General features: G+C 44.9%; 1 long non-coding RNA gene across 3 annotated transcripts; it reads left to right on the top strand.

The window, feature by feature from the left end:
- The first annotated feature begins 4,308 nt into the window (after positions 1-4,308).
- Positions 4,309-23,134, top strand: LOC131483126 (uncharacterized). 3 transcript variants are annotated; one of them, XR_009247539.1, is made up of 4 exons: positions 4,309-4,446; positions 6,895-6,949; positions 13,954-14,138; positions 22,872-23,134. It is a non-coding gene; the product is annotated as an uncharacterized LOC131483126 (long non-coding RNA). The 3 variants fall into 3 exon arrangements; XR_009247540.1 differs by lacking the exon at positions 22,872-23,134 and adding an exon at positions 17,682-18,039; XR_009247538.1 differs by lacking the exon at positions 22,872-23,134 and having other exon boundaries at positions 13,954-14,547.
- The last annotated feature ends 4,423 nt before the right edge of the window (positions 23,135-27,557 follow it).

Below are 27,557 nucleotides of genomic sequence, written 5' to 3'. Positions count from 1 at the left end.
GGATCAGGAGAGCAGAGAACTGGTTGACAAAGCAGCATTTGCCCATCCTTAAAACTATCAACTTCACAGTAAAAGAAGTTAGAAGATGAATGAACCATGAAATAGCAGCAATGGTGAAGGCTCTAGGAAAACTTTGGAACACCTTCTCCCACATTTCAAATCTTGCTTTTCTAATCCTTTCACACAACTACACTTTCAAGTATGGTAGTCACTAGCCATGTTCAAGTTCAATTCCTTAGTTGTAGCAGCCACATTTCAAGCAGTCGTAAGTAGTCACACTGGGAATATTGGTTCCTAAATTGGACAGAGCAGAAACGAAATATTCTGACATTGCAAGGATCCAATTGGACAGCCCAGGCATAGAGATAAATGGGAAAGTCAGGAGATATCAAAGCCATTCATGTGGGACTCTGATTTCTCAAGAGAGAAGTAACTATTGGCATGGAATAGAACATTTCAAAATTGGTCACCTGAGTTTATGCTTTTCAAAAGTAAAGGCCCACCTGAATGCAAATTAATTTTAGATCTGGAGATCTTTATAAATGTTTATCCAGTGCCTTCCAAATGCCAAGCATTCTGTTTTTGTGCTTTGAATTATTCATGGAATCAAATAAGGTTCAAAAAACTGATTTGGGAAGCTTCCAAGTGTTATATTCACAGGTATACATCTTACCCTTATTTTTCAACCTCCATTTCCTCTTTAATTATATGCATTTTCTCTTAATGCGGTAGCTATCATTAGGCCAATACATGTTATTTGGTATATATAATGCAGCTTAATGACCAAAAATAAGGAACTGGCAATGACAAAGAAGTTTTCTCTATGCCAAAAGCCTGGTCATGAGTTTTTATCTGATGTGACTGAGTAGGAACATGACTACACAGCAGCAGCAAAAAGAATAGCATTCTATCACCATCAATCCATCCGTCTTATTCCTATTCAAACCATGTCCTTTGGTATAAACATTCAGCAATGCAGACAAGATAGAATCCTAAAATAAAGGCCTTTGGGCTCTGAGATTAAATGTAAAGTTTTAAATCTGGACTCTGGAAGTAGAGCATTCTAAATTTAAAAAAGAGTTTTAGCAACAAAAATAATATCATCTTGGAGAAAAAGATTGTTGGGTAGTGCTAAGAATTGCTTAATGTAAAGCAGCTTTATGGAGTTGCTGATTGGGGCAAGAGCACACTGAGCAGTAGAGTTCCAGGGCAGAGGGTGGTAGTGAAGGGACATCACGGAGAAAGAGGTGGCTGGGAGTCTGTCATTCTCTTCTCTATTCATGAACAGTTAATGAATTCCCAAGGGCCATATGGCTTACATTTATAAATGGTCTAGCAAGTTAACATGCTCTTTGTCTGTGGTATGAATTTGACGGGGGTAGTTTATAGTCTCCATGATGCTCTTAGTATAATAACAAAAGCTGGGACTTCTTCTGGAATGCAGCAAGCAGTGGAGGGCTTATCTTTGTGGTGGTTGCATGTCTCTGATAGCATTAAGGAGTCATCACTAAGGAATAAAAATCTGGGAGTTTTGCTGATAGACTTTTATATTTGAAATGCATTGGTTATCTGATCTTATGTCATGAGCTATTCACCTTGATGGGGATGTCAGCAAACTCACTGCTTCACCGTTACCAGTGATTTCCACTGTGTGCCTTAGTGACTGGAGTCGCTTTCCTACACACACACACACATCTTATCTGTATTTACACGTTTTGTGGCACTCCAGGACCTGTGAGAGATGATAGAGGAGAAAGATCAAATACAGATTGTTCCCTTGAGGAATTCATCTTCTCAAGGAGGAATTCTATATGTAGACAACCAATGTAAGGAGACACAAAATTGGTAGAATGACATCGATGTGTACAGGCAGAGATTGGAGATTGTAGAAATCCAGTCTTGTTTTACCTGATACTGGTTTTATAGGAGCGTTAAAGAGATCTGTGATATATTGCTACATTCAAGACTGCACTATTACGGTTTTAATCTTGGCCATCGTCTGATATTGGAATGGCCCTTAGACCTCCTACTTTCAGACTGAAACCTGCTACAGGAAGTACCTGAAATGAGACCAGTAGAGTCTTAAAACCCCAGAAACGTCTGGGATCTGAATCACCAAATTACTGAGTCTATTATTTTGGCAGGGCAAACAAGGGTGATGTTGGGCACCCTGGGGAGGTCCAACATCCCAGGAACCATGCCATAGACTTGTCTTTCAAAACAGCTGGTATGCACTGACTGGTTAATAGTGAGGAGTAGTGATATGGAATATTACAAATTGCAACTAGATCCCTTCAGTGAATCGGCCCAAAGGTCACCAGAAAAACAAACACAAAATCCAGGGTTTTGGTCACATTGCCTGGTGACATTGTTTATGTAAAATAGACCTGGCCATGGATGAACAGCCATCTATATGTGGATGACATGAGTGCAGTGCTATCAGATAGAATTGCCAAGCAGCATTATGGGTGGTGCAATAAGCTTCAACACACATTTAACATCCTAAGATATTCTAAGCCCTCTGATGGCTGTTTCTCAGGTAGAAAACAAGACCTCCTGACAGGAACCATGTTACCCTGAGCAGTCTTGCCCTATTACAATTGATTTAAAGTTATCACATTGTCTAAAATCCAGAGTTCTTGAAAGTAGAGCATGTTCTTCATCTTTAGTCCGCAGCTTTGATACCATAAGCAACTCAAGGTATGTGGGCCCTTGTGTCTGTTTTACTGCCATGTGTTCAGGCAGCATGCTCTGGCACCGCATTTTGGCTGGATGACACCCACTTATGGGTGTGCCACCAGAACAATTATTTAATGCGGCAACTTTGAATATTAATCTTGCTATTTCAAGAATAGGTAGGGAGGGGCCAATGTGACCAGCATTCCATATTGGCGTGTTTGTCCCAAGTCTTGGCTGCTCTACTTCTGACACAGCTTCCTGCTAATGCACCAGAGGGGGCAGTGAGTGATGATATGAATACCAAGGCCTCTGCTACCCATGTGAGAGACCCAGAAAGCAGTTCCTGGCTCTTGAGTTTGGCCTAGTCCAGCCCTGAGTGTTGCAGGCGAAAGGGGGGAACTGGTGACTAGAAGATATCTTTTTCTCTAATGTTCTGCCTTTCAAATAAACAAGTAAATAGATAAATAGGTAAATCTTAAAAAAGAAATAAACGATGTGATGACCTTTGACCTAATGGTTAGATGCTAGTTAGAATGATTATGTCAGTCCCATGTCCCGTGTCAGTGTACTTGTGTTTTGTGCTGGTCTCTGGCTCCTGAACTCCAGCTTCCCACTCAGTTTGGACTCCATAGTCCTTTGTAAGAATCTGAGGAATGAACAGCAAAGCTCTCTCTACTCTCCCCAGCCCCCCTTCCCCCCCGCCGTGTATTTCTCTTTTTCAAAGCAAGCAAAAAACAAACAACAAAAGGTTTGAAAGAAAGGAAGGAAGGAAGGAAGGAAGGAAGGAAGGAAGGAAGGAAGGAAGGAAGGAAGGAAGGAAGGAAACACGCAGAGTTACTTAAAAAAGAATAGGTAGAAGGGTAAAGTAAGGCAGCTGGTTTTAATACATACACTCAAATTCGTACTTTTGAGGTGTCAACTTTAAAACAGTCTTCTTGGATGAGTCTTCAGAACATTTTAAAAATAGCTTTAAGTTTTTCCCTTCAGATGTTTCTAAAAGGAAAAGATTCATTTGGATGTGTAAGCGATGGCCTGTTTACTAAGAAATACTTGATAGTCCTTAACGTTGTCCTTGTGTTAGTTCTTGTGTATTTAGACGATGGTCCGCTCACACTGATAGGAAATAGAAGCATCTTTTTTCTCATGGAGTCATGACCCCACCCTGCAGAGATGAAAATAGGTCACACATTGTGACAATGTTAAGCCGACCGAAATATAAGCACTAAAATCAAAACAGAATACTGCAAGGGCTGAAAACGTGTAATTTCATAACTTATTGTTGGGGCAGGCATATTTGTGGCTGATGGAAAAAAAATGTTATTCACTCTTCTGTAGGTTTGGTTTCCTGCAGAATGCAGGTGGAAAGTATGTCTTGCTCTTTAGGGAATGCTGTTAAGAAAGGGGCAAGAAGGAGGGTATTTAAAACCCGAGCAGTAGGCTTCCTACCCCATGGGTTCTTGGCACGTGTCTTTGTAGAGAACACTCTCAGAAGAGCTTGTTTGGTCACCAGGCATGTCTTAATTGATAGACTCTTTCTAAAGGGTGAATCTGGAGCTATGTAAAAGAGTAGAGTTGGTTAACACATACAGATCCCAAACACTCTTTCTCATACTATCTTGGTAGGGGGACCCAGAATATGTTCTTACCTCTTTTGGAGATGAGAATGATCTCGTTGGCCCTGGAGATGAAGGACTTTTCCCTGTGGTCAAACCTTCAGTGTGGAGCTGAGGATAGACCTGAGCCCCTTAGCAGAAGTGTTCTATCAAGGTAAGCAAAGAGTTTGTGCACAGAACACGCCAACCTCAGGCCCCTTCAGGTAACACAGAGAATTCTGTGCTTGTTCTGGAACCACTGCAGTAGCCAGCTGAACTACCCACAGTAGAAAGGAGTTCCCATTATGCTATGTGGCTATTATCCATCCTCTTACAGCCCTCTTGGTATATACCCTTGTTTGTAGCACAGTGCCTGGCACAGACAAGTCACCCTGCAGATGTTTGAAAGAATACCCTGAAATGCTGCCAGGACATGAAAGAGAGAGCTGGCCTGACTTCTTGGCCCGCCACAATTGCAGTCTTCAACTGTAGCACCACTGCTGGACTCTGCCGACTCCAGAGGTCTCCCTCCCTGGACACTGGCTGGGCAGGAGAGCTGTTTTCCTGTGTAGCCATCTGAGAGTGATTTTCTCTGCTTTTATCACTGCCCAAGCCCTGCCAGCCACGGTGGGAAATGAAGGACATCCATTGAGTGTTTCCATTCTTTGTTTAGCTGTCCCGAGGGTCTTAAATGTTAGATGAGAGGGTCAGGCCCAGCCAAAGAGTTACTTGATTTACAATGGACAGGGTGTGTGTGTGTGTTTGTGTGTGTGTGTGCTCAGGGCTGGGCCTCAGAGGTAGGCCTCACTTCTGTCTACCTTAGAAGAGGAGCCGCACTGGAGGCAGCACCAGCTCTGCCAACTGAACTCAGCAAGCAGAGAGAGAGAGAAACAGATTTTCAGGGAAATGAAATTCAGAGAAAGAGCTGGCAGCAGCAGGGAGGATCTCCTACCCTACATCTTATCAAAATTCCCTTTCTAAGTTGCTGCTCTGTGTTGCTACCTAGCTGCTGGACCAGCACCTGCCATGTGGTCCTACTTCACCTGTGCCATTAAGCCAGCTTCACCTGCACCTGAGACAATTATTGCAGAAGAAGCTTAAATGCACCCAAATTCGGAGTCTCAACTTGTCCCTGGACAGCCTTTCTCTAGCTTCAAAATGGTGCCTGCTGCAAGCACCTTTTATGTAGCAGGGATAACTCTCTCTCTTTTTTAAGATTTACTTATTTTCATTGGAAAGGCAGACCTCTAGAGAGAAGGAGAGACAGAAAGATCATTCATCTGCTGGTTCACCCCCCAGATGGCCACAATGGATGGAGATGAGCCTATCCGAACCTTTTTCTGGGTCTCCAACATGGATGCAGAGTCCCAAGGCTTTGGTCCATCCTCCATTGCTTTCCCAGGCCACAAGCAGGGAGCTGGATGGGAAATGGAGCAGCAGGAATATGGACTGGCACCCATATGGAATGCTGGTACTTGGAGCTAGAGATTTAGCAAATTGAGCCACTGCACTGCCCCAAGGGATAACTCTTTTATTATTATTATTTTTATTTTTTAATTTGAAAGGCAGAGTTAAAGACACAGAAGGTTATCTCCCATGCTCTTGGCTTATTCCCCCAAATGACTGCAACAGCCAGAACTGGGCACATCCAAACACAGGAGACAGGAGCTTATCCCAGGTCTCCCACTTGGGTACAGAAGTCCAAGGACTTGGCTCATCCTCTGCTGCTTTTGGAGGCCATAAACAGGGAGCTGGAATGGAAGTGGAACTGCTGGGACTTGAACTGGTGCCAATGTCTGATGCGAGCACACAGAGGCTTAGCTTGCTATGCCATGGCACCAGCCCAGGGATAACTCTTTTTAAAAAATTTTGTTCTTGAGGCATGACCATTTACATCTTTAAACTCAATTCCTATCCATCATCAATAGTACATAATTATTGTGATTCTTTTTCTTTTTTTTTTTTTAATGCCCGATGGAATTCGTCTGTGATTCCACAAGCACGGGAAGCCTCTTGAATGACTATTTTCATGGACAAATGGAAGGCAGGAGAAATTGTTTTTGTGTTTTGGTTCCCTGAGGTTGGCATTGTGGAATTGCTACCTACAGTGTCAGCATCCCTTATGCATACTGGCTTAAGTCTCGGCTGTTCCACTTCTAATCCAGCTTCCTGTTAACAGCCTGAGAAAACAGTGGACCCTGCACCCATTGGGAGACCTGGGAGAAGCTCCTGGCTCCTACCTTCATCCTGGCCCAGCCCTGGCCACTGCAGTTATTTGGGAAATGAACCAGCAAATGGAAGATGCCTCTTTCTCTTTGCCTCTTCTCCCTGTGACTCTGCCTTTTAAATTAAAAAAAAAAAAATCTTTTAAAAATAAAGTTTCTATTGTACCCATCTTAACTTCTAAGTCAGTAGATTTCTTTCAAGAAGTTTAATTTATTTATTGTTATGAATTTTTACTTTGAGAGGCAGAGACAGAAATGGCAGCCAGCCAGCCAGCCCTCACCCTCTGGTTTACTCCCCCAGTGCCTGTAGTGGCTGGGGCTGGCTGTTGGCCTGCAGTTCTATCTCCCACTTGGGTGGCAGGAACCCAAGTACTGAAGTTGTCGCTGCTCCCTCGGAGGGTCTGTGTTAGCAGGAAGCACAAGCCAGCAGCTGGAGCCAGGGATCAAGCCCAGGTAATCCAATTTTGGGTGACGGTGTCTTAACTGGCACAAGGCTAAACACCTGCTCCTTTGCTTTTAATCACAAACCCTGGTGAAGTCCCTCAGTGCCACATGTTCTACTAAAGGAAGAAGCCATGAAGATTGGTGCCATTTAAACATTTTAAACCTTGGGCTACAAAAATACAACACTAACAAAGCCCCAGTGCATGTGAAAGCCAGGAGCCCTGCCTGCTGTTGTGGGCAGACATGGATGTGGCCCCAGCAGGGGCTGCTGGGTCAGGCAGCCCACAACCACCTTGTCTCCAGGAGCCGTTCGGTTTTGATGCCTGTAGTTGCATGAGAAGGCCATTAGCCTCACCTGTACCCAGCATTTCCCTTTTCCTCTAGCCTGCTCTTCCAGGCGCAAACTTATGAGCTCGGAAAAAAGGAAAGGTGATTTCTTGAGTAATCAAGGAGGAGCTCAGTATTTGTGTCTTGAGTGTGCGCTACACCTTGGACTGGGCAGGGAGTCATGGGACGATCCCCATCAGGTAGTGTGCCAGTCATCAGCGTGGGGCTACCAAGGGAGTCAGAACTTGGTCTTTGTGTATCTCACTAGGAAAACACTCAGGGGAGCCCCTGATCCTGGTGAGCAATGTGAGATGTCCCCGGTTTCCATCCGCGAGAATCCAGAGTGGCAGGCAGAACATTGGGGCTAGTGATCCTGTCCGCCCTAGGTGCCATGAGAAGTTGGCGCAGGCTGGGGCTGTGCCAAAGGAGCAGCTTGTTTTGCATTTGGAAGGTCTATGGGGCTCTTGTTTGCAGGGTACCTCTAAGCACTTGCCACACCTAGCCGAATTCCTCAGGGACTTTGCAACAAGAAGGATCTCTGTTTTGTGTCCTAGGTCTGTGGCTCTGGTTTGCTGAATTGTCGGTGCAACCCCCACTCAGTCTCACCCCTACTGTCACTAGCCGGTCTCCAGAGGCCAACCACCGGGGCCTGACTCTTTTCTTGCCTTCCTCCCCTCTCAGCCCAGGAGCCATTCACTCTTCCTGCTGTTTGAGCTGAGCTCCCCTCCTGCTCATGCTGGCATTCCTCCTCTCGGTTGCATCCTCCCAGGAAGTCTTTTGGGGCCCAAACCTCTCTGCAGACCCTTATTTCTCCCCTCTGTTCTCATCACAGCTGGTCCTCACCATGGCAGCTCATTTGTCTCCTGGTTCTTGCTGGAGCCTCTGCAGTGGTATCAACTCCTCTTTCCCTGCATGAGGCAAGTGCGGAGGATCATTCTGCTCATCTGACACTGCACCCGGGTGGGTGGTAAAGACACAAGATGGAAGCTGCCTAGGATTTTGGCCTAGAAATGACCGGAGTCAGTCTACCTGCTAGTAAGCTAATGGAGAGCTTACCCTGACCCTGCCAATCCCCTGGGAAGCTGCAGGTGGAGGTAGAATGGATGTGCATCAGGACAGCAGGCCAAAGCTTTCTTCTCTGTGCCAGCAGAAAGTGCCTAACAATGCAAAGGAAAATGATACTTTCCACCTGGGACTTGAAACCCAAGGTCACCAAGAACCCAGCATCAGTGAGGCTCAGAAGTCATTGTAGAGGGGACACACCAAGAGTGGTTGGGGGGGGCCCTGGTGCAGGCAGCAGTGGATGGTTTGATGGTGGAGGCAGTGTGCATCAAGCCCTCTGAGAAACAGGTTCAGAGACGGAGATCTGCAAAAGTTGATCAGGGGATGCTGTGGGGTGAACACCTGTGGAAGGAGCAGAAAGAAGCAGAATTGAGCTAAGGATGGTGTTGGTCCAGAATGAAGTCTTCCCAGAGGCCCCAGCCAGCCGGATTCATGAGAAACGTGGGAACTGGATAATTTTTCACTGGAGTTGAACTGACTCCAGCCTGGGTCTTTGTATTCTGTTTCAGGATACTCTCTTTGGGTAAAGCAGCTCTTTTCAGCAAAGGAAAATCTCAAAGCAGGCTGCCAGTTGAGTGCTGTGGCAAAAGGGGGTCATAGAGTGCGGTGATAAAAGTCTTGACTACACTGCAAATTGGGACATTCACAGCCGAGACATTTAGGAAAGGGAAATATCAGGCCCATGCTGTGGTTTAGTTAGTTAAGTTGCTGTGTGCTGCGCTGGCATCCTATATGGGTACCAGTTCAAGTCCTGGCTGCTCCACCTATGATCCAGCTTCCTGTTAATGTGCCTGGGAAAGCAGTGGAGGGTAGCTCAAGCTTTGGGGCCCCTGCACCCACTTGGGAGACCCAGATAAAGCTCCTGGCTCTGGTTTTGACCTAGCCCAGTCTTGGATATAGCAACCATGTAGAAACAGAATACTCTCTCTCTCTCTGACTTTGCTTTGAAAGAAATGAAATAAATCTAAAGAAAGAGAGAGATTTTTAGAAAGGCAAGGATTATAAAGAACTCACAAAAATAAATGAGGGGTTGGAAGTGGGGGCAGACAATCCTTGCCCTACATGTCCCTTGTTGTCCTTGGTAATAGTGGCTGTGGATGAAGGAGAGTGGCCTTATGGGAATTTTAGCCCATCTGGGGTCAACAGGCTGGGGCCCAGCTTTTCTTGCTACTACCAAGAAAAAGAACAGGCTGTTACCTCAAAGGGTTTTTTTTTTGTTTTTTTTTTTTTTAATTTTATGGTGTGCCAATTCAGGGAACCACTCCCTGCTAACCAGGTTCCTGCCATTGGCTTACCCCAGTATGCCATCTCTCCAACCAGCATCACAGTAAGTTACTAGAAACTTGGCTAGTTTTCAGTTGCTTGGAGGGTCATCTTGGGATAAAGATGAATCCAAATGTATTCTTGTACCACCCAGTTTCTATGTGCCTGGATCTGTGTAAAGATAAGAGTCGTGTCCTCTCATTGCCCACCGTCTCCAAAGCAACATCCCAACTGCAGGTGCAGCCTGGGCTAAGAATGGACTGGCAACTCATCATAGTGGTTTTTAAGTAGCAGTCAACAAGTGGCATCAGTGTGTGTGTGTGTGTGTGTGTGTGTGTGTGTGTGTGTGTAAAGCAATGCTTCTGCCTGGGCTCATTTGAGAATGTTCTGGTTTCTCCCAAGTTTCTTCCACCGCATTGTGTTGCCCCCATTCTTCACTGTCACTCATTAACCCCTGTACACATCATTTGCTATAGATGGTTTCAAAGATAAGAAGCTCCCCTGATGATATATATGTCCTTTCTTCAGTTTCTCTGGCTTCTGTAAGCATCGCTTTTCAACATCACTGCTCATTATTTTTCAGTACTTTAATCATTCTTGGATGATTTCATCAGTTGTAGCTTCTGTTTATGAGCTAATTTTCTGAGTTCATTTTCTGTTCTGAGTTTGTTTAAAAACCAACGTTATCTGTAGGTTTGATGTGTCGTGGAGAACTGAAGGTTAGATATTCAGAAATGACATCCAAGTATGGCACACTCACTGTGTACAAGCATGTGCACACTCATTTCCACTTTCTTCCTCTCCCTTTACATATCCATCGAGTTACATGTCCTTCACCAATTCATGCACTTTGAGAGACAAGGAGACAATTCAGGATACCCCAGCCTCACAGAGGCCAAAAACCTTGTTTAGGAAGACTGACGGAGGTTCAAACATGTAAAGGAAACACGAGGAGCCCCGAGTTTGGGACACCAGCAATAGCCAGTGGTTAAGAGCCTGGCATGGAGGGTTAGGTTACCTGGGTCTCAATCCTGGTCCTCCCACAGTCAAGGCCGAAATACATCAACTAAGTCACACCACTAATGATGGATTAGAATTTCAAGTTGGAATTGTTCTAAAATGAGAGAAAGAAAGAGAGAGAAACTACAAACCATGAAAATAAAATTTTATATCATCCAGTAGAACATAGATTATAGTTGCAACTATGTGCTCTTTCTGAGAATAAACCAAAATAAATCTCATGTGGACTGTTTGGCAGAAGTTTTAGACTAAAATTGACTAAAATTATATGATAGTTTGATACATCAGCCTTCACTCTGTGTATGACTTTATACGCAGAGTTTCTGGACGAACGTATCAGCATCATTCATTTTTCCAGGAATGCCTCATGATTCTTTGACGTTTAAAGCTTTGTTTTTTAGAACCCACATCCTGTTACTGTCCTTCTTGATTTTTCTTCCCCAACAGTTAGCTGTTTTACCAAGTTTGTCCATGGTTCCTTGAACATTTCTAGCAATACTTCAACACTTTTTCTCTCTCTCTCTCTCTCTCTCAATTTATTTATTTATCTTTATTGGAAAGGAAGATTCACAAAGATAAGGAGAGACAGAGAGAAAGATTCTCTATCCCCCAGTTCACTCCCCAAATAGTCACAACAACCGTAGCTGAGCTGGTCCAAAGCCAAGAGCCAGGAAATTCTTCTGGGTGTCCCACATGGGAACAGGGTGTCAAAGTCATCCTCCACTGCTTTTCCAGGCCACAAGCAGGGAACTGGATGGGAAGCGGGGCCACCAAGATTAGAATCGGTCAGTGCTCATATGGGATCCTTGCACATGCAAAGCAAGGATTTAGTCCAGAATTGAACCCAAGGACTAGGATGTGTAAGCGTGTTCTAAGCAGCGTTCTAACTTAAAGTTTCATTTTCATGAACTTTTTAAAGTTTCGTTTTACAAAAATATAAGCCTAGGAAGCAGTAGCGTTCCTATATGCCCTTCACCCGGATATCAGGAATGTTAACAACTCACATAACTAGAGAGCAGTCATCAGAACCAGGTTATAACACATAAAAGTTCTTTTTTTATTTGAAAAGTAAATTTACAGTGATAAGGAGATACACACAGACAGATTTTTAGAAAAGATTTATTTTGCATTGGAAAGGCAAACTTACAGAGAGATAAGAGACAGAAAGATCTTCCATCTGCTGATTCACTCCCCAAATGACTGCAATGGACAAAGCTGAGCCAGTCTGAAGCTAAGAGCCAGGAGCTTCTTGCATGTCTCCCACACTAGTGCAGAGTCCCAACGCCGTCCTTGACTGCTTTCCCAGGCCACAGGCAAGGAGCTGGTTGGGAAGCAGGGCTGCCGGAATTAGAACTGGCGGCCATATGGAATCCCGAAGCATGCAAGGCGAGGACTTTAGCACCACTCCAGGCCCCTCTTTGGCTGTTTTTAAGATGCACTGGGTTAGGCCAATATTGTGATGCAGTGGGTAAAGCTGCTGCCTGCAATACCAGCACCCTGTATGAGCACCAGTTCATATCTCTGCTGTCCTACTTTGTGTCCAGCAATGTGGTAATGGCCTAAGCAGCAATGAGCAGTTGAAGTAACTAGGTTCCCTGCCACTCTTGTAGAAGCCCAGATGAAGCTCCCAGGTCCTGATTCCTGGTTTCTGCCTGGCCCACCTCTGGCTGATGCAGTCATATGCAGAGTTCATCAGCAGATGGAAGATTTCTCTAGATTTCTCTGTGTGTCCCTCCCTCTCTCCCAGTAATTCCAACATTTAACAATTCTTAAAAAAAAAAAAGGATTTACTAAGATAAACAAAACATGCTGTGAAAATTGTTTCTCTTTGTGGTTTATAAGAATCCTACTGAAACACATAGAATTATAGATGTGCGCCACATTTTAGCTCACATTACACTCCTATAGGAAATATTATCCTAAGGATGCAGACAATGAGCTCGTGGGCTTAGCTCTTGTGACTCTTATGGGAATAAAATGAGAATATTCTTTAAAACATTAGACAGAGTACCCAACATGAGTGCTCAGCTAAAATCAGCTGTTATTACCGAGGCGCGAAAAGGCATTCTTTGGACCTCTTGGCTGTTCTCAGAGACACTGAAGTGTTTTCATTAGGAATGTGAGGACTTCCTTAAGAGGGTGACTGCTATAGTCCCTGAGCCCCATCTCAGACGTGGAGAGCTTAGAGTGGGCAGTGAAAGCCAACACTTTCCTAGTGAGAACTGGGAGGGTCTTTGAATACCCCAGGGGAAGAAGAAGAAGACAGGACAGGAGAGAGGAGCCCCTGTGGAGGCAAAGCTGAGTTAGCCTCCCTTGTGGGACGATGCCCTGGGGAAATTCATGAGTGATGCACGGAGGACCTCACTGGACCAGCCTTCTGGGTTTGCAGCATTTCACTCTCCATCATTCCTGCAGGCAAGGCCACCTGGTGCTTGATTCTTGGGCAGGACCCGTGGACCGTGTCCTTTTCCAAACAGCATCACCGGTGTGCCCCTTTCCTGATGGCAGTTAAACCATGATCAGGTCCCCTTGTTTCGATGATCGACAGTGCTAGCTAAGCTTCTCCAGGTCTGGTCTCTTACCACAGAAGTTGTTTCAGCTTCAAAACACATATTGAAATCCATGGAATGATAAACCCTTCAGACATGTCTCTCTGAAGATACATAAATAATTACTGAAAGAATTTTACTCAGCCACTTACATGATCTTTACTACCTAGTAGGCATTCTTTATACGGCTTACTTTTTATCAAGGTAGCTAATATCCCTGTCAATTCTATGGGTTAATATTATCTTTCTTCCTATTTTACCAAAGTTGCAGAGATGTTACTTTCCCAAGATCATATAGCTGGTTAGTGTCAGATCTGGGATTCAAACCCAGAGAGTTGGCCTTCAGTATCCATGCTCTTAACTATTTCACACAATCTCTCTAGGTGGAAACAAAGATCTAACCAAGCACTGGTTTTGCAATTGAAGTTTTAAATTTGAGGTTTATGGAGATTGTTTCTCACCTTCACTGGTAATTGCTCCCCTTTGCACCAGTGATCAGAACTCTGTTTTTCAGAGGCGGAAATTAAATGATGGGTTGGCCGATTTGCTGGAAGGCTCTGGGCAGTGATTTCTTTTTTAAGGACAATTCATCCACTAAGCAGATAGGGAACCTTCCACACCAGCTGTTCCTGGGCTTTGCAGAGTGAGAAACGCAGCAGGCTGGCTACGTCTCTCTTGTCCTTGGGTTGTCTGTGTTTTATGTGTTGTTGTCATTTGCTAAAGATATGACAATGTGCTCTTTGCTTGGGTTTGCAGCTAGGAGACCTGTGTGTGTTTTCCCACCTCCCCCAGGAATGCAACCAGAAAAAGCAATGGCATCTACGAGCCATCTGGGAATGCTTCCCAGCCCTGCTCTAACTCGGGGCCCAGAGCCAGCTGCATACCCGTGAGCTTCAGCGTTCACCTGGATTAGGCTCACGGCAGAGGACTCTATCAACAGGAGTGATTTATCTGCAATTCCAGCTGTCCAACTTGTGGTGGGCAGTCCTCTGGGAGGAAGGTAGCCAAGATGTGGGTCTGAACTGAGTTGTTAAGGCTCCAAGCCGAGGAGCTGCTTTGACACTGCCATTGTCAAGCTCTAAGAGTGTCATCTATCTTTTGTTTGATGGCTTCCAGACGCTAGATGCCTGGCCAAAAAATGGGAGAAATATGCCCTGAGCTCATGACATAGCAACCCCAGCTTGCAGACTTCCTTAGAGGTAGCAGAGAGAGAGATCTACAGAAGCATGTGAAAACTCTTGTAATCTTTCCATCGTATTTCTTTGGGCAATGGAATTGAATGAGTCAGGGTCCTATCAGAACCACAGCACACTCAAGCAGGAATATTTGAGCTGAGTGTAATTGACGAAGGTGTGGACAAGACAAGGAGAACCAAAAGGGATCATAAAGCAGGGCAAAGCTAGCAGGAACAGGCAGCTGGGGCAACCCCGGGCCCTAGCAGGCCAGAGCAAGGAGTTCTCCGGGTGGGAGTTAGGATCTCGGGTCTGTCAACCCACAATTCAGAGGAGGAGCTGGGCAGGAGGAGGTACTTCTCTTTCTGCATTCTTTCTACCTCCAATCTCCAGCCGGATGTACCCGCTGGGCAAACCCAACCAGCAGGGAGAAAGCACAGGGGCACAACAGGAGGTCACACTCCAGAGCAGGTGAGGGGGTAGATCCGGTGGGCAATAGGAGCCATCCAGTAAAAAAAACACATTGGTGGGATTTGGAGCATCTGGGAATGTTGCTTTCTTTCGGTTTCATGCAATGGAAACTCCAATACTTTGTTATAGACGGTCAAACAAAAGAAATTAATTGAAAAACAAACTATGCTACATGTTTTAAGACCATTTTAGGCTCTCTGTTCATCGCCAAATCAAGAACTACCTTAATTTAAGAGCATAACAACAATAATAAATGTTAATCTGCCTTTTGTCAGCTGCAGGGACCTAGATAAATGGCAAGTGGGTATCTTCTGCCACTAGCCTCATCACAACCTGTGATATTGTTAGTTAACAAAATTTCCTGTGTGTCTGTCAGGTGCCAAGCACTGTGTCAGGGACTTAAGATAACATCTATAATGGTACTTGCAAAAAAGTAAGTAGCCCACAAATAACTTTCCTAAATCAAACCACTAATAAGTGTGTGGTGCCATGAAACAGGTCACCAGTCAGTCTGGGAGGAAGCAAAGGCTGCCTGAAGGAGGTGTGTCACAGCAGATTCCTAAAGAATGGAACAAAGGAGAACAAGTCTCCAAGAGAAAGGTAATACAACTTCCCAAATAGGGAGGAATGAAAAGGCTGGGGACTGTGGCATGTGTTGTGGCACAATGGGGTAGACTACTGCGTAGGAAAGATGCATCCCATATCAGAGTGGCCTACTTTGAGCCCTAGCTGCTGTGCTTCCAATCCAGCTTCCTGCCAATGCACCTGGGAGGCAGCTTCAACTGTAGACTTGAGTATTTGAGCCCCTGCCACCCACTTGGAAGCCTGAGATGGAGCGCCGGGGCTCCTGACTTTGGCCTAACATAGCCCTGGCTGTGGAAGGCCTTTGGAGGAGGAAGCAACAGATGAAATCCTTCTCTGTTTGTATCTGTCATCCTCTCTGTTGCTCTTTCAAATAGTAATTAAGTAAGCATTTTTGAAAACAAAGAAAAAGAGTATGCGATACTGGGTCAATGGAAAGACAGGTAGCATCATTCAGTTTGGAGAATAAGGGCAGAATATATAAAAATATTTCAAGATATTTCTAAGAGATGAAATTAAAAGACAAGTTCATTTTGAAATCCATATATACAAGGTGTTTTCAGAAAGTTTATGTCTATTATGAACATTTCAAATTTTTTACATCCAATAATTTTTTTTTCCATAAACATTTTGAAGTAGCCATGTGCAAAGCTGAGAACAGGGAGCTAGGTGAGGTTCCTTATTCAGTGACACGGGGGCTGGGCTGGGGACCCTGAGTTTTATCCAAAGCAAGATGTTTGTTCCTTAGAGATGTCAAGGTGACCAACTGTACCAGGGAGACTGTGACCAACAACAGATACTAGAGCTTCATGCAGGAGGGGTTATTTATTATTATTATTATTTGTAAGATTTTTTTTTATTGGAAAGTCAGATATACAAAGAAGCAGAGACAGAGAGGAAGATCCTCCATCCATTGATTCACCCCTCAAGCATCCGCAACAGAAGGAACTGCACCAATCCAAAGTCAAGAGCCCGTAGCCTCTTCCAGGTCTCCCATGCGGGTGCAGGGTCCCAAGGCTTTGGGCCGTCCTCGACTGCTTTCCCAGGCCACAAGCAGGAAGCTGGATGAGAAGTGGGGCCACTGGGATTAGAACTGGCGCCCATATAAGATGCTAGCACATGCAAGTCAAGGACTTTAGCCACTAGGCTACCGCTGGGGCCAGGAGGGATTATTTTTAAAAGATTATTTGAAGGATAGAATTAAAGAGAGAGAGAAGAAGAAAGGATCTTTTCAAACATGATTTTTATTTTATTTGAGGACAGAGCAATAAAGACAAACTCAGAAATGCACAGAGGTATCTTCCATCTGCAACATCACTCCCTATATCCCTGCAACTCCAGGGCTGGGCCGGGAAGAAACCAGGAGGCTGCCTTGCAGCCTAGGTCTCCCAGGAAGGTAACAGGGACCTAACTTCTTGAGTTATCATCTGCTGCCTCCCATGGCGCACATGGGTAGGAAGTTGGAAACAATAGCAGAACTTGAACTTGCACCGAGGTACTCCAACATGAGTGGTGGGTGTCCTGAGAGGACTCCTGATGGTTGTGAAAAGTCCACTCCCAGGAGGCTCCTTGCAACAGTGTCAGTCAAGGGTCAGACTGACAAACTTTTATTTCACAGAACTAGACCACAAACATTTTCGGGTTTGTGGGTGATTCGGTCCCTGTCGCAACTACTACACAGCACCCTGGAAGTGCTAGCAACAACAGACAACCTGTAAATGAACGTACGCAGCTGCCTTCCAGTAAAACATGTTTGCCAACTCCTGGTGTGGTTAAACCAGGATGCTCAAGCCTCCAGGTGCCTGTGAAAGAATTGATGGGCCATACTTCTCGGAGGTGAGGAGTGAGGGTATGTGGGACTCCAACATGTATGCTGTGATTTAGGGTGAGTCACCTGGGAGTATTGGGGTTCTCTTTACTAGTGTGGCTAACACAGATGAGAATTTCTTGAGGAAAGGGCATGCATTCAGTTGGTACATAGTAGCTTGAGGCACCTGTGAAATATCTAAGTGAAAAGATGCCACCTCCAAGAAGGAAAAGGAAATCAGGAGAATTCAGAAAAGATCTATTTTACTGGCAGCAGGAAGTTAAAGGAGCTGCTAGCTCACAACTTTTTTCATCTGCAAACTAAAAAGCAAGGACCTCTTCAGAGAGCGAAAGGTAAGACAAAGGTGATGTGAGTCACAAGTTTGCACAGGGTGCAGGTGTTTGATGCAGTGATTAAGATCCTGCTCCACACACGGTATTCTATATTGGAAAGTGTGATGTGAGTCTTGACTCTACTTCTAATTCCAGCTTCCTGTTCGTGCCACGCACTGGGAGGCAGCAGGGATGATTCAAGTGCGAGGGTCTGTGCCACCCACAGGAGAAATCTTGACTCAGTTCCAGGCACTTGGCTTTGGCTTGGCCCGGTTCCAGCTGTTGATGACATTTAGGGAGTGAATTAGAAGATGGATCTCTCGCTTTCTCTCTGCTGCTCTACTTTTCAAACAATAAATTAGAAATAACTTTATTAAAAAGAAGCTTGAATATCATGGAGGTTTGATATGCTTGCTGTATAAATGGAAGAATAGATTTCCTGCAAAAACAGTTCCTATCACAAAGTAGGAAATCATCATCTACCCAGGTAGAGGTTTTTTCCATTAATGTTTCAATTAGCAAGTGCAAACTTAAGAAGAGGCAGAGTTAATTTTTAGTTAAAAAATTTTTTTAAAGATTTATTTATTTTTAGTGCAAAGTCATATTTACAGTGGAAAGGAGAGTCACATTTTCCAACCTCTGGCTCACTCCCCACGTGGTTACAAACACTGATGATGAGCTGATCTGAAGCCAGGAGCTTCTTCCAGGTCTCCCATGTAGGGGCAGGGTCCCAAGGCTTTGGGCCGTCTTTGACTGCTTTCCATGCCACAAGCAGGGAGCTGGATGAAAAGCGAAGCATCTGGGACACAGACCGGTGCCTGTATGGGATCCCGGTGTATGCAAGGCGAGGACTTTAGCCACTAGGCTATAGCCACTAGGCCCAGAACAGGCAGATTTAATTCTGAATCAAGATTTTCTGAGTTGGTGCGACAAAGAAACATACCAGTTTAGATAACGAATGGCTAGAAGGAGTAACCATGGACTATTATTGTGGGAGTCCTCCATCCTACCCCTGACCTTGAGCTTTAAGGCAACGTGTTGTAACCAAATCAACACATGCAGCTGGAGATAACTTCCTAGGAGGCTGTTGACCAGTAAGGACAGGTGGGTCTGGGAAGCATTTGCAGAGAAGAGCCTGAGGCAAAGGGGTGCTGGCTGGTTACCAAGTGGGCATACTAGAAGGCACAGTGGTTTGAGAAGGAGTGTGGGAGAGGAAACTGCATTACCTCTGAGGCAGGGTATGGCAGGAGTGTGAGCATGGCAAATGGGGGCAACTGGAGCTTTTCAGTGGGCAAAGACCAATGAAAATGTGAAGAAGTCACTATCATTTACATTCCAGTGCCTCTTGAAGGCTGCTGAGCACTCAAGCCAACTAGAATTCCATTGCAATGTGAAAAGCAGCAAGGGCGGATGTGGTGGTGCCAGACTTAGCCCCCTGCTAATCTTCTGCCAAGTGCTGACAGCTGTACTGGTCAGCATGCGTGTGGCCACTCAGGAGGGAATGAGCCAGGGGCAGGGCAGGGAGCCACAGCATTGCATCATAGGGATCTGGTGGCTGGACCCAGCTTGCCCAAGGTCATCTTCATAGTCATTGGCAAACCCTGGGCTGGTCTCCAACATGTGTGTTGTGGTTTAGCTTTGCTCTGCTTGCCCCTATCTCCACAGAGGTTCCCTACGTGCTAGGTGCTCTGTCAGAGAACCAGGGCTAGGCTCAGAATAAGGGAAGAGAGGCATTCATGGCATAAAGCTTAAGGAAACACCCCCTGTCTGTGAGTTGTGCGCTCACTTGCAGGACTGTGCCCTGACATTGGATGCCTCCTTAAGTTTTGTGACCTACCATCTCTCCTGCCCCATAGGAGTTCCAGTTCAGCAGAGAAATGTAATATAAAACTGTAGCTATGGGCCCATCCACTTTGACTTTGAATTAAGCTTGGACAATTAGTAATCCCAGGAAAAATAATTTTGATAGTTTGGGGAAATAGATTGTGAGATCTTGCTGGAAAGGAAAAGGTATCTCTTCCTCTACAAAAGGCCAAGTTTGAACAAGTTTATGATGCTCAGTATCACTGTATTTTCTGTGAACTCGTTTGATCTCTGAAAGCACTTTCTTGCAGATTCATGGTAAGGATACAATATTGATAGCTCCATGACATTCAGACTGATGGTACACATTTCAAAAGATTTTAACAAGAAAAACATCATTCTTTGAGGAGCATTTAGAATTGATCATAAGGAATTAATTTATAAGTCTGGTGCCTTCGTGGGAGAGCATTTGTTCAACTGGGACATGAAGCAGGGTGATGTATGCAGCCTCCAATGACAGGAAGCATGAATAATCTGTCCTTGGAGTCATTCTTTGTCTTCAGGACCCACAGTCCAGAGACATGGTGTCTTGATGGTAAAAATCAGGCTTGAGATAGTAATGCAATATGTGGAACCAGCATTGCCAAAAGCATGGGCAGGAAGAGAGTCACACCTGCTCTTGCTTCACTGCTTTTCTCAAACACACGCTATGTCCCCAGCGAGAACACTTCTCAGCCAAGTCACAGAACCAGGGCGGGCGAGTAGCTTGCTAAAGTGGCCTGCATCAAGTTCTAGAATTTGAGATCTTTCCCTCTTCTGTTTTGGCCTTCACCCCCTTGTCTCTTCCAGGTGGTCTGGTTATCTAAATCACCGTTGTAACTTATTTCAGAGAAGTTTGGTGACACAGACACACAAAAGTGGAAAAATTCACACCGAGTCTCCCTGGATCATGGCAAGATTTTCAAAATAGAGAAAGCTGGCATATCAGCATTTTTGGTAGCATTCTAATAACTAGAAATGAGAGAGAGAGAACATGAGTTATGTGAAGGTCAACCAAGGGTGTGATTTTTGGGTTTCTCTGGAGCAGGTTGATGAGGGCTCCACTCAACCAAGCAATTGGAGAAAGGAGCATGGCTAGCAACATCTGCTCAAATCAAACCAAAGTGAAATTTCCTACATATCCTCAAATAAACAACAGCTTTGTTTTGGCATTTCCAAGTCTCCCTCAGCATTTTCTCCAAAGTTCTGCTTTCTGTTGTCTTCATTCACCAGTGCTCTTCAGTTCAGCAGGGAAATGCAAAATGCAGTTTTTAAAATACTTGTTTGATTTCTTTGAAAATAAAAGTATTAGAGAGAGATCAAGAGTTCTTACATGTATTAGTTTTTTTTCCCCAAATGGTCACCATGGCTGAAGCTGGGCCAGGCTGGAGTTAGGACCCTAGAACTCCATATGGGTCTCAGACATGGGTGGCCCATGCATTTGAGCCCTCTTCTGTTGACTTCCCTGTTGTATCCGTAAGCAACTGAGTCAGCACCAGCAGTGGGGCTCAAACCAGCATTCTGATATGGGGTGCTGGCATTGTAGGTAGCAGCTTAACATGTGGTGCCTCAGAGCTGGTTCCCCAAATACAATTCTTATATTTGACTTGCTACGTCATACATCATTCGAATAAGTCATGAAGTATGATTTATCAATGGGCCAATCAGTTACTCTTGGTGATTCTTGCTGCTAAGATAAAATGGATGACAGTTTATGTACATTTTATGACAAACCAAAGTTGCCAATCATAGAACTATTGCTTTCACATTCATTTGAAGAGAGTTTAATATTTTTCCCAGATAATTTTGTATCTGTAATCTCACTGGGGACCCAAGATTCTAATAACAACTTTAGAGGCAGGTAATATTATCCCTATTTTAGAGAAACTTGCCCGGGGTTACCAGTACCTTATTGTGTTATTGTGATTGGCCACATAGCGCAGGGCTTGCTTGCTGCTGCTTTTTCAGGCTGAGTGTGTACATAGCTGACTTCACTGCTTATGTTCGTGTTAGCTGTACTGGTAAAGACAGGTGCTAAGACTGACAAAAAGAGACAGCAAGAAGTGAAGAAGTAAAAAAATTATTTTAAATTAAAAAAAAACAAGGCAGAGGAAGAAATGCATTTATTTTTAATTAGTTTTTTAGTGATCATTCAGTGAAGGTATCTGGAAGTAGAAGTGTCTGATGAAGGAGTAAAAATAGCACATGTGTGACTTAATATGCCTTTTCAGAAGCAAGTGGTGCATAACAGAACAAGGAGAGTGATCAGCAGGGGAGATGGGAGTTGGGGATTAGAATGCGTTGTGCACAAAATGAGGCAGTTAGCAAATAGCTTACCTAAATAGCCTACAAATTTAGATACACAGTGATTTGACTGAATTCCAACAACATGGGAACAAAGTGTAGAAAAGGACCCAAACTTCCAGGGTACCCACCTAAGGGAGCTGATAGGCTAGTCTCCAGCCCCAAGACTCAATCTCATCTTATTTTTAGAATAAATCGAAATGATCTTAAAGGCCAACAATGGAGCAAGAACAACGTGTCTGTGTAACTAGAGTAGCTTCTCTTTGGATGTGCAGATTGAAAAGCATTGGTTTGGTTGCTGACTTGCTTTCTCTTTCTCTTAACTGGTTATACTGCTCGCTTGCTCTCTCTGTAAAAGCTTGGCTTTTCTGGTGCCGTAAATGTGTGGGGTAAGTCAGCCCTCGTTTGAGGCAAATCAGATGCCATTGTTTGTCCATCAGAACTTACTTGGACTCATACTCTCTTGCAGAGTGATGGAATTTTCTGCTTAAATTGTGGAAGTTCTAAGTAATGCCTGATCTGTGCTTGCTAATGTGGAGGTTATTTTAATTTTTTTTTGTGCCAGAAATTGTATTAAAATGACTCTGGCAGTCAGGCTTCCATTGTAGAAATGGAAGGCAGAATGTCGAAGAAATAAAATGATGGCTTGGCTTAGCCAGCTAAATAAATAGAAAGTGTATTCTACAAGGGGAGGCCCTGGAGGAAATCATAAATTCTGCATATGTGTTAATATCAGACAACACTGAAATATGACACGTTCACATAAATCTCAGTGTCGTGCTCAGGATAACACTAGAACTCATCATTTTCAAAATACATAGAATGAAAAGTGCTGACACTTTCCTCGCAAACGTGTATTTTAAAACAGGATGCATCAAATGCAGGGCCATTTCATCTATTGGCTGATAAGACATTTGATCTGAGGCTGAATAAATATCCCCACTGTGACCAAACATTGAATGTGACCAAATACTGTTTCGGGTTTTCTCTAGATAACGCCCTGTGGGCCACCCAAATTGCAATCACTGGAGGTTAAGAATGTAGCCTCCGGGATTCACAAACACAGTGCAGGAAAATCTCCAGAGATGAGGCTGAGCTATTTGAACTTTTGGGTCTTCCAAGGATCCTTAAGCCAAATCCCAATTGGCATCCACTACATTAATGGTTCACTGTATTTGTTACTTATTTATTCTTTCTAAGCTCTTCCCTGGTCAGGAGATGGCTCCTTCCACAATGAGATCATGACTGGAACGATTCAGTGGCAAGGAACTTGCAGAAGAAAGGCAAAAGGGGGTAATTAGGTAGGTAAACAGGAAGCTCCAATCTGTTGTGGAGATACAAGGAACCCAAGGAGACTAGGTGGGGAGAGAACCGAGCCAGTTATTGACTAAGGCTCCTGCCCTCCTCCCTGGAAACACTTGGAAGGACAGCTGAGGAGGAGCGTTGAGAAGCCATCTCCTCAAGACCTGGCCATAGAGCTGTCAACTCTCCTTGTGGCAGCCTGGCTTTTAGTCTTTTCATCACAGCAAAAGGCACACAAGACCCCCCAGAGCTGCTGAAGCTGCTGCAGATCTACCTGGAAGCCACGAAGGTTTTTTGCACTCTTTGACCTACCAGGGAACTTCAGCCTGAAATTCATGGAAAGTAGCATTCAAAATAAACTCATTTTGGTGTAAAAAATTTTTAAAGACTTATATACATGGAGTCCTCAAAACATTCATGTATATAAAAAGATGTATATTATGGAAAACTGCATAAATTTTAAACATTTTTGTACCCCAATAAGCTTATTTTTAATTTCTTTTTTTTTTTTTTTTTTGCACAAACTTTCTGATCTTATCAACAATGTAGTGCAGCCCAGGATAACAGGTTTTTTTATTTTGTTCATTATTTTAATCTTCATTTCCTCTTAAGCTTTAGGTTTTCTATATACAACCTCTTCTTCCACACCATGTGTGTCATGAACAACTGATTAACATGGCAACGGGTAGAGGTACTAATCTATGACTAAATATTTAACAAAGGGGCAGAAAGAATTGACATTTTGATCCAAACATCGGAAAGCAAATGCCCTCGGTTGTCAGCTTTCCAAACTGACAAGACTGCAAGGGCATAACAACATTTCCCTGCTTGATTGATCTTCTTTTTAAAATTGCATTTGTTTTATTTATTTGAAAGAGACAAGATGAAAGAGGGGCAGTAAGGTCTCCCATCTGCTAACCGGGAGGCTGCAGTCTGGCTCTCCCACGGCACGGCAGGGGCCCATCAGCGGTTTCCTCTTAAGACTGGGGCATTAGCAGGAAGCCGGAGTGCAGAGTAGAGCTGGAGCTTGGCTCCGGGCACTCTGATGTGGGACGCAGGCATCTCCAGCAGCAGTTTAATCTCTACACCCAATGTCTGCCTTTGATGGATCCCCTGGGAGGCAAGCTATTATTAACAAGCAAAATCTTGTCCTAATTAATTAATAAAACCACCTGAAAGACATCCTTGAAAGGATTGAAACTAGAAGTAATTAAGGCAGTCAGCAGGACCTAGTGTAAAGGAGACACCACATTACATCTGCCCGTGTTACCCGTACAGGTTATATATGACTTGCATGTATACTTGACATTTGTTTCTAATACAGCAAACACCTGATAAGCTGCCATTTGGGGGTCAGATACTGCCACACTAATTTCGGGGAACACAAGATTCAATTTCTCTGATCTCCAGGAACTCACAAGCTAGAAATACAGGTGAGATGGAAAACCGCCATTCCTGCAGTAACTTCATACACCTGGCAAGGGTTCAATTAGCAACTTGCCCAGAGCGCTCCCAACGCAGTGATTAGTTGGAGAGGGGACACCTGGTGTGATCAGGAGGAAAGGAGGTCCTCGTGATTTCCACAGACACAGGGGAGCCAGACCGCCATTTTGCGGAGGAAGACTTTACAGGCAAGGACTTCTGGAGAGGTGGACTTCAGGGATAAGGAGTACGTGGCTGGTGTGAAAGCGGACTTCAGGAGAGGTGAACTTTCCGGGTAAGGAGTACGTGGCTGGTGTGAAAGCGGATGTAGTGGGGAGCGGTGAAAAATGGTAGTGCGGTTGTTTTGTAGCTCTTTGTATATTCTGGAGATTAGCCCTCTATCACCTATGTCGTGCGCGAAGATCTTCTCCCATTCTGTGGGTTGCCTTTTTACTTTGTTGATTGTTGCTCTAGCTGTACAGAAGCTTCTTAGTTTGATGAGTTCCCAATTGTTTATCTTGGTCTCGATTTCTACTGCTTTTGGAGTCTTTTTTAGGAAGTGAGGGCCTACCCCTAAGTGTTGCAGTGTGTTTCCAACATTTTCTTTCAAAAGTTTGAAGGTTTCTGGATGTAGGTTTAGATCTGTTATCCATTTAGATCTGATCTTAGTGTATGGTGAGAGATGTGGCTCTCCCACGGCACGGCAGGCTATTAACCAGTTGTCCCAACAGCATTTATTGAACAGACCTTCCCATTTGGCTGGATTGTCGTTTGTCTTTTTGTCAAAGATTATTTGGCTGTACCTGTTTGGGTTCCCTTCTGGTGTTTCTATTCTGCTCCATTGATCTTCCTCTCTATCTTTGTGCCAGTACCAGGCTGTTTTGATAACCACTGCCTTAATTTAAGATGATATGATGTTATGTATAACATGTTATGTTATGAATGTTATATGTTGTGTATAAACTAAAATTGAAATGTCAATGAGGTGGTCACAGAAGGTGGCTAGGAACTCGCATTTACTTTTAACATATTGGTTACTCATTACCATGTCAATTAATTCCATAATGATGTAAATTTTTGCTGATGGTATGTTGGAGCTTTTAATTGACTGGGATGATACTCTGCTGGCTCTGTCTTCAGACCAGAAAGGGTATACCTAAGAAGCCGTTGAACTTGACTGGACAATAAGATGCTGGACTCTATGTTTGGTATATGCTTGCAATGGGGGAATCTCAACTGAACTTGAGCTGTGGTTATGCAACAAGGTGGGAGGAATCCACCATGGTGGGAGGGTTTGGGGAGGGGTGGGGAGAACCCAAGTACCTATGAAACTGTGTCACATAATACAATGTAATTAATGAATTAAAAATAATAAATAATTTTTTTAAAAAAAGGAAAAATGGTAGTGCGGGGCTTGTTGCGGTAGCCCAGCAGCTTAAGTCCTCACCTTGAATGTGCCTGGAATCTCATGTGGGCACCGGTTCTGGTCCCAGCGGCTCCACTTCCCATCCAGCTCCCTGCTTGTGGCCTGCGAAGGCCGTCCAGGATGGCCCAAAGCCTTGGGACCCTGCATCCGCGTGGGAGGCCCTGAGGAAGGGCCTGGGGAAAAATGGTAGTGGGATCAATTCATTTCATATTCATTTACTCAGTGAACTTCCCCTGGGTGCTGAAGGGCTGGCTGCGCTGGGTGCTGGGTACAGAGACTGAGGTGGTCTAGGCTGCTCCTTCCTGGCTCCTGTGACAAACTGGGGGAAAGATGAGGCTGAGGACACAGTGGTCACACTTGACTCCAGAAGGATTTTTGCTCCTGGTGTTTCAGGGGGCCCTTTGACTAGTCCCACTGTGCACCTGCTAAGTGCCCTGCTGAGTCACTGTGTCAGTGCCAATGTTCACAGCATCTTTCCACAGGAGTGTCTATCTAGATTGGGGAGGTACCGGGTGACTGAGGTGGCTTCCCTTATACTGCAGAGTGCTTGTCATCTGTGCAGGAGTGGATGGCAGAAGCCAGATAATTTTAAAGGCTGAAGAACTGCTGGATCCAAATACTTCCCCACCTGACCAATGTCTCCAATACCGTGCCTTGGGAACGCTGGGGACAGCCCTGTGGAGTCTGGCCAGGTTTTGCTGGAGACCTGAGCTGATTGCCGCGCTGGGCAAAGCTGTAGCAGCTCGCTGCCCGGCTCCCTCCCAGCCAAAGCCAAGATTTCCAATTACTGCACTGCAGCAAACGTCAAAGGCATTATTCAGTTATTCGTTACCCCAGGTTTTGTAAATTTTCGTATGTTTTGCTGTTATCTGAAAACGCTCCAAAAAGCCCAGTCTTTTCCTCTTAAGGGAGTTTTATTTGCACAGCCGGGTAGTCTCCCTATTGTGTTTTTATCAAGCCTTCCTTGTGGCAAACAGAATGACAAGGATGACAAAAAGAAAAAAAATCCCCAATATTTGAAGGCTTTCCTTTCTGAAATCCAAGGGAATGAAGAATCCAAAAAGCTGAGGCTCATGTCCCTCGGGTGACCTGGAAGAGGGCCAGGGCGATTGGCTCCCCCCATCCCTCGGCCTCCATTCCCTGCCAAGTCCCTGGGGACTTCCCTGGGGACATTAACTGGTGGGTAGGGGGTGCGGAGGGAGAGGATGTGATGCCCTCCGAGGAGGACCCCTCCCCCGAAGTCCTTCTCGTTCTAGTGCTGAATTAACTTTGGTATCCTAAGAACCAGAGGCCAAGGGGGTGGGCAGCCGGCCCTTCCCCCTTCTCCTTTGGAAAGGCAAATTCCGCCCATTCTTTGATAAGGCAATTGACATGAAGTTAAGGGCCATGCCAAGGCAACCTCCAGTCCCCTAGCTCGCACTCTCCCACCTACATGGCGCCACAGGCCCCGCCTGGATAGAGATCTGAGCTGCAGCCTCCCTGGATCCCGCCCCCTTTCCGACCCCCGGTTCCTCGCCCATCGGGACCCCCAGGTTCTTGGGGTGCCCCAAGACTATAGGTTCGCTGGGAGCGACGCCCTGGCCGCGGCGCGGTGGCTCTGGGGACTCCCCGCCCACCCTGTCATTCCTGCAAGGGAATTCCCGCCCCTCGTGGCTGTCACTCCGGGAAGGGAGTTCCCGCCCCTCGAATCAACCGGAGGGGAGGGAATCCCCGCCCATCCCAGAGGCTCGCTGGAT

Source organism: Ochotona princeps, chromosome 23 (assembly GCF_030435755.1).
Source record: "Ochotona princeps isolate mOchPri1 chromosome 23, mOchPri1.hap1, whole genome shotgun sequence".
Taxonomy (NCBI): Eukaryota; Metazoa; Chordata; class Mammalia; order Lagomorpha; family Ochotonidae; genus Ochotona; species Ochotona princeps.
This window is presented reverse-complemented; position numbering and strand designations above follow the sequence as displayed.